The sequence below is a fragment of the Panicum hallii genome, chromosome 2, assembly GCF_002211085.1.
Source record: "Panicum hallii strain FIL2 chromosome 2, PHallii_v3.1, whole genome shotgun sequence".
In the NCBI taxonomy this organism is placed as follows: domain Eukaryota; kingdom Viridiplantae; phylum Streptophyta; class Magnoliopsida; order Poales; family Poaceae; genus Panicum; species Panicum hallii.
The window spans coordinates 24,771,478-24,778,758 of NC_038043.1; the positions used below are offsets into that span (position 1 = coordinate 24,771,478).

The following is a 7,281-nucleotide window of genomic DNA, read 5'->3' on the forward strand; positions in this document are numbered from 1 at the left end:
GCAGCGCACAGGCAGGAGAGTAATATGACATGTGGACCCCGCAATTTTTCTTCTCACCGGTTGATCCGACGCTTAGGTTTTGAACGTCGGTTGATTGCGTCGGTGTAGTTTACCAGAAACTCTGCCAAATCTGCATCTGTACGCCGGTTGAACCGATGCTTCCACAAATGAACTCGTCGGTTGAACGATGCAAATAACAGTTGATTTTCAGGTCAAATTAGTGATCTGTTCACCGGTTGATCCGATGCTGCGAACTTTGTATACACCGGTTGAACGCTTGAAATGTCTGGGCTGAACCTGAAACTTAGTAACGCCGGTTAAACCGATGGGTATAGATCCATTGAACGTCGGTTTAACCGGTGAACCCAAAAACCCTCTCTCAGCTCACTCTTCTATGCTAAGTCCAATAAACTTATAAAATTCAACTAAACTCAAGTTAATGGACTTGCATAGGCGACTTTACCCCTCAAAGTAAATAGGATAGCTTACTAGCTTAAATAATTTTTTCTTTTCAAACTTGAGGAAAAGTCGCAAGAGAGACAAAGCACCAAATTAAAATGTATGAGCTATGTCATAGGAATATTGAAGAAGGAAGCCTTCATACTCATCACGACATTGCTCACTAGGCAATAACGCACCTAACACTTTACTCTTTTCACTTCGCATGAATTAAGATCTTGTACGTAAAAACAAGTCTCATTTTCATCAAGTGATCTCCTTTGTGACCCTTACGCATGCAATGATAATGCAAACTACAACCACATGCGAAGGAAAGGTAAACATGAAGTGCACAACTATATGACAAGAGAATGCATAGCGAGAATTTAAATTCTACTTGTCAAGTTTGATCCCACGGAAAGCTTCTTCATGATGAGCCTTTCTACAAGCCTAGAGGAAAACAAGTGGACCACGACCTCTAGCTAAACCCTTGCTCATCACTATCTTACCATGGTTAGACAAGAGTCCTATATGTATGCATTTTTCTATATGACATGGCATCTTACATGACGTTTGCCGCATCTAACACATTAAGCTCATTTCTTAGCCTAACAAAGGTACTCTCGTCTAAGGGTTTTGTGAAAATATCCGCCAATTGCTCCTCGGATCTCACACCTTGAAGGGAAATGTCCCCCTTGGCTTCGTGATCACGCAAGAAGTGATGGCGAATATCAATGTGCTTTGTGCGAGAATGTTGAACTGGATTCTTGGCAATTTTTACGGCACTTTCATTGTCACAAAGGAGTGGTATCTTGTCTAGTTTCACACCAAAGTCCAAAAGGGTTTGCTTCATATATAGAATTTGGGCACAACATGCACCGGCTGCTATATATTTTGCTTCCGCGGTGGACAAAGCCACGGAATTTTGCTTCTTACTCGACCAACACTACAGGAAAATAGGCTATTTTCGTCGGCCAGAAGCCGACGAAAATAGGCCAAATGCCGACGAAAATAGCTATTTTCATCGGCCCCCCGACGAAAATAGGCCGACGAAATAAAGTCGATGAAAATAGGCTTACTTTCGTCGGCCACGTGAGCCGACGAAAATAACACAGTATTTTCGTCGGCCACAACAGCCGACGAAAATAGGTAAATATTTTCGTCGGCAATGAACAGTATTTTCGTCGGCCACCTGGCCGACGAAAATACTTGGGCTCCTGCAAAAAAAAACAGCATTTATGCTGTTACGAAAGTCACTCTTCCATGACATGCGGGTCTGTGTTCAGCCTTTGTATCCTCAAAATTGCCTTCCAGAACTTGTTTCTTTTCAAATAGAAAGAACGGCTGCCATAGAGATCCAAGCAGTTAATTAGCAGCAGGATTTCAAATAGCAGCAGATTTCTTCCAGAAATCCAAGCAGTTAATTAACATAAAAATAGTCATCAATAACTAGAACATACCACAATATTCATACATCATCACACAATCATGAAATACATCTCATAAGTGCAATTATGAAATCCATAGTCTAATATATATGTCAAACAAATCTAACATCACAACTATAAACAAATCCATAGTCCTCGAGTACTCGTCGAACACTAATTATAAACTTGGTTCTGCACCTTGCATTTCTTTTCACACACTGGTGTAGGATAAGCAGGTTCGCATCCAGGATGCTTGCAACCAACCTGATCGAAATATGGATCGCACTGCAAAAGAGTGTAATTGTTGGTCTTCTCTGTGTATATATCAATATGCGATGCTATGAATTTAAAATGAAATCATGTTTTTGAACTCAAAGGGAGTAACTGTTCTGGACTCAACAAAGAAACATGCTGTGCCTCTACCATGTAGGGAAAATTTTAAATTAAGCATGGACAATGGAGGATGACAATCTGCTTAAACTACCACCTTTGCTGTCTTGGGAGGAAAAGGGTTATCACAGTTGGATTACTAATGGAGCATTCAGGGGCAGTCAAGTTGTACAAAGTATGCTAATACCTCCTCTGTGACAACACCATTCTGAACAAAGTAGCGCCATGCCATGATAGGATAGCCTCCATCACAACCATCACCGCACATAAAACCGCAGAATGCCAGTAGGTCATTGACTGGTAGTGAAATGTTCTGCAAGGAAAAGAAACAATAGTTTATTCATGCAAGAAAAGGACCAACAATGCCAGTTTAAAAACAGTATGAGTATATCCATGGCGGTTATATTCAGTCACCATGTTCATATGAATGCAAAAACGATCTTGGAGGCACTCCACGGCACCAAATGCCCAACAGGAGCCACAATGACCCTATCATCATTCACCAAAGATGAAAAGGAGTACGTCAGTACATTCACCAGGGAACCAAAATCGATTTCAGGCTTAAAGGGCGTTAGCAGTGAGTTAATCAAGTAAACTTATCAAGTATGTTCCCAATTGTAGGAACTAGGAAGGAATTGGATCGAATTGAAACAGGAAGAAGAGCTCAGATCTTGGATGGGTACCTTGTTGCTTTTTTGCTGCTCCTTCTTCCCCGTGAATCCTGCTCATCCCCGGGGGGTGCGGGGGGCAGTGGGCGCGGGGTGCGAGGGCGGCGCGGGCAGCGGCGGCTGGCCGCGCGGGCGGCGGCGCTCGCGGGTGGTGGCGGCGGGGCAGCCGGGGCGCGGGGGACGCAGGGGGGGGGGCAGCGCGGCGGGGGCGGCCGGGAGCGGGTCCGGCCGGGGTGCAGGGGGGCGCGCGGCGCGGTGGACCGCGTGGGCGGCGGGGGCAGCCGGGGTGAGGGGGCGGCGGGGCGCGGGAGTGCGCGCGGCGTGGCAGGGGGCGGCGGCGGCGTGCGGGAGCGGCGGGGGCGGCGGGCGGCCGGGGCGAGGGGTCCGGGGGTGGGCGGGATCGAGTGGATAAGTGTGGCGGCTGGCGGCTGGGTTGCGTGGCGATTTATTAGGGCACAGGTAGTTTCGTCGGTCCAATGCGCCGAGGAAAATAAAGATGCTAATTTCGTGGGGCTGAGTGGACCGACGAAAATAAGAAGCTTAATTTCGTGGGTCTGAGCAGGCCGACGAAAATAGGATCTTATTTTCATCGGCCTAGGTTAAGCCGACGAAAATAAGACGTTTGTTTCGTCGGTCGTTTTTAGGCCGACGAAAATAAGGTAATTTCGTCGGTTTTCACAAACCGACGAAATAATTTACGTATTTTCGTCGGCTTAGCTCAAGCCGACGAAAATAAATTTGGCCGACGAAATTGATCTATTTTGGTGTAGTGCAAGAAACTAGAGAACGCCCAAGCAAGTGGCAACCCCCGGAGGTACTCTTGCGATCCACACGGCTTCCGGCAAAATCCGAATCCGAGTATCCCAAGAGATCTAAGCTAGCGCCTTTGGGGTACCACAAGCCTATGCTAGGAGTGTGCTTGAGATACCGAAGGATCCTATTCACAGCAGAAAGGTGTGATTCTTTAGGGTTAGCTTGAAAACGGGCACACAAGCACACACTAAACATTATATCGGGCCTAGATGCGGTAAGGTAAAGCAAAGACCCTATCATAGAACGATAGAGTGATTGATCAACTGGTTTACCATCCACATCCAAGTCGAGATGCCCATTTGTAGCCATGGGTGTCTTAATTGGCTTGCATTCATCCATCTTGAATTTTTTCAAGATATCTTTAGTATATTTTTCTTGATAGATGAATGTCCCTTCCTTCATTTGTTTGACTTGAAAACCAAGGAAGAAAGTCAATTCGCCAATCATGGACATCTCGAATTCCCTAGACATCATGGTAGCAAACTCATGGCTTAGTAAATCATTAGTTGAGCCAAAGATAATATCGTCAACATAAATTTGACAAATGAAAAGATCCCCGTTGACGTATTTTGTGAACAAAGTGGTGTCCACCCTCCCGATCTTGAAGCCTTGCATGATTAGGAAGTCACGAAGCCTCTCATACCAAGCCCTTGGAGCTTGTTTGAGCCCATAGAGTGCCTTGTGCAACCTATAAACATGGTTAGGATTCCTCAGATCTTCAAACCCGGGAGGTTGCTCAACATAAACAAGTTCGTTAATAAAGCCATTTAAGAAAGCACTTTTCACATCCATTTGATATAACTTAATATTATGATGTGAAGAGTAAGCAAGAAGGATGCGGATAGCTTCAAGTCTTGCGACCGGAGCAAAAGTTTCACCAAAATCCAAACCTTCGACTTGAGAAAACCCTTTTGCCACAAGTCTTGCTTTTTGCGCACCACCACCCCATGTTCATCTTGCTTGTTTCGGAAGACCCACTTTGTGCCGATGATGTTCTTATCTTTCGGAGGAGCTTCGAGGACCCAAACTTCATTGCGGGTGAAATTGTTCAATTCTTCTTGCATGGCCATCACCCAATCCGAGTCCTCAAGTGCTTCTTCTATGCTAGTGGGTTCAATACAGGAAACAAACGAGTGATGTTCACAAAATGAAGCATACTTAGAGCGAGTTCTTACTCCTTTGGAAGGACTACCAATGATTTGACCAATTGGATGATCTTTGGAGATGCGACCATGCTTTACTAGCGGTATTTGCGTGCATGCTTGTTGGGGTGGATCATGAGTGACTTGTGCTTGTGGTGGAACATTTTGCTCTTCTTGTTCTTGGACTTGGGGTGTTGGCGTTGACACATTTTCTTGAGGTAGTGGATCAACTTTATCTTGATCTTCATCCACTTGGGGTGCCGTGGAGGTGTTTGGCAAAGATGAGGAAGTTCCTCCCCCTTGATCATTGTCTTCATGCACCTCCTCCGGCTTGATATCCCCAATGGACATCTTCTTTAAGGCTTCTTCAATCTCTTCATCCCCTACATTTTCATAGCCAACAACCTCCTCTTGGGAGCCATTAGATTCATCAAACTCCACATCACATGTTTCTTCAACTAACCCGGAGGTTTGATTGAATACTCTATATGCTTTGGAGTTTGATGCATAACCAAGAAAGAAACCTTCATCACATCTACTTTCAAACTTACCGAGCCTTTTCTTCTTATAGATGAAACATTTGCAACCAAAGACTCGAAAGTATGATATATTTGGTTTCCTCCCGGTGATGAGCTCATATGGAGTTTTCTTGAGGAGTCGGTGAGGGTACACTCGGTTGGATGCATGACACGCCGTGTTGATTGCTTCCGCCCAAAATTTTTCGGACGTGCCATAATCATCCAACATTGCTCTTGCTAGGGTGATGAGTGTCTTGTTCTTTCTTTCCACCACTCCATTTTGTTGGGGCGTGTAGGTGGCGGAAAACTCATGTTTGACTCCTTCTTCATCGCACCATTCTTCAATTTTCATATTTTTGAACTCGGTGCCGTTGTCACTCCGAATCTTCACGATTGGGGAATTGTATTCCCTTTGAGCTTTTCTTGCAAATGACTTGAGGATTTCCGGAGTTTCACCCTTATCGCCTAGAAACATGACCCAAGTGTAACGTGAAAAATCATCAACAATTACTAGGCAATAGAGGTTACCACCAATGCTCTTGTATGAAGTTGGACCAAAGAGATCCATGTGTAGTATCTCGAGCGGCTTGGAGGTAGACAACATCGTCTTGATAGGATGATGAGTTGCAACTTGCTTCCCGGCTTGACATGCTTTGCATAGCTTGTTCTTGTCAAATGTGACGTCCTTTATGCCGGTGATCATCCCTTTCTTGTGGGCTTTCTTGAGGTTGCTCATGCCAATATGAGCAATTCTTCTATGCCAAAGCCACCCAAGAGACGACTTGGTGAAGAGGCAAGTCATGGTGCTTGTTTGCTTTGAAGAGAAATCCACCAAATAGATATTGCCATGCCTAAACCCCGTGAATACCAATGACTTGTCTTTTTCATGAGTCACTACAACACCATTCTTGTCAAAGGCACACGTTAGTCCAAGATCACATAATTGTGCAATAGAAATAAGATTAAAACTAAGTGCTTCTACAAACAAAACATTTGAAATGGATAAATCTTTTGAAATTGCAATTCTACCCAAACCTAAGACTTCCCCTTTGAGTTATCACCATAGGTGACATGTTCATGATCGCCGGGGTCTTCAAGAGAGGTGAACATGCTGTCATTGCCGGTCATATGTTGAGAGCAACCGCTATCAAGTACCCAATGTTTTCCACCGGCTTTGTAGTTCACCTACACACATGAGAATTCATTCTTGAGTTTTAGGAACCCAAACAAGCTTTGGGCCTTGCACATGTGTGACAAGAGCTTTTGGGACCCAAAGTTGCTTGGGGAGCTTCTTCTTCGACTCCTTAGCAATTTTGCCAATGAACTTGGCCTTCACCTTGCCCTTCACTTTACTCAAGAGAAAATGGTTATTTTGGAACATTGATGAGTAATTCTTGGGTAATTTAGGAAGAGGACGTGATGGTAAGGTGCACTCCCTAGTGTGGTGCCCGGTGACTTGGCAATGTTGGCAATATGAGCCAACTTCCTTGATGAAGCTTGTCTTGATCTCCGGAGAAGGAGTTGTAGCCATGTTTGGCTCCGGAAATGAACCAAGACCTCTCTTGCCATAATCACGGGCATTGTTGAAGAGAATCTCCTTGTGGATGTATTCTCCTCTTGAGAGTTTCTCCACACTACTCTTGAGGCTTGCCACTTGATCCATCAATTCCTTTTCCCTAGAAGGAGCAAGCTTGGGCACAACATTAGTGACATATGCATCAATGAGTAGGTCATCACATGAAGTGGAAGCATTGACCTTTTCATGAGCAACTTTCTCAAGACTTGGGTCAATAACTTCATAAGCAAATTCAAGTTCTTGATACTTGTGAGCCAACTCCCTATGCTCTTGTTTGAGCTTTTTGTGGCTCTCTTCAACTTGCTTAGC

General features: G+C 44.7%; 1 long non-coding RNA gene across 1 annotated transcript; it reads right to left on the reverse strand.

Annotated features, from left to right (window-relative positions):
- Nucleotides 1-2,046: 2,046 nt before the first annotated feature.
- On the reverse strand, nucleotides 2,047-2,762 carry LOC112883466. The gene is made up of 3 exons (XR_003226848.1): nucleotides 2,670-2,762; nucleotides 2,443-2,568; nucleotides 2,047-2,150 (listed from the first exon to the last, which is right to left on the reverse strand). It is a non-coding gene; the product is annotated as an uncharacterized LOC112883466 (long non-coding RNA).
- Between the last annotated feature and the right edge of the window lie 4,519 nt (nucleotides 2,763-7,281).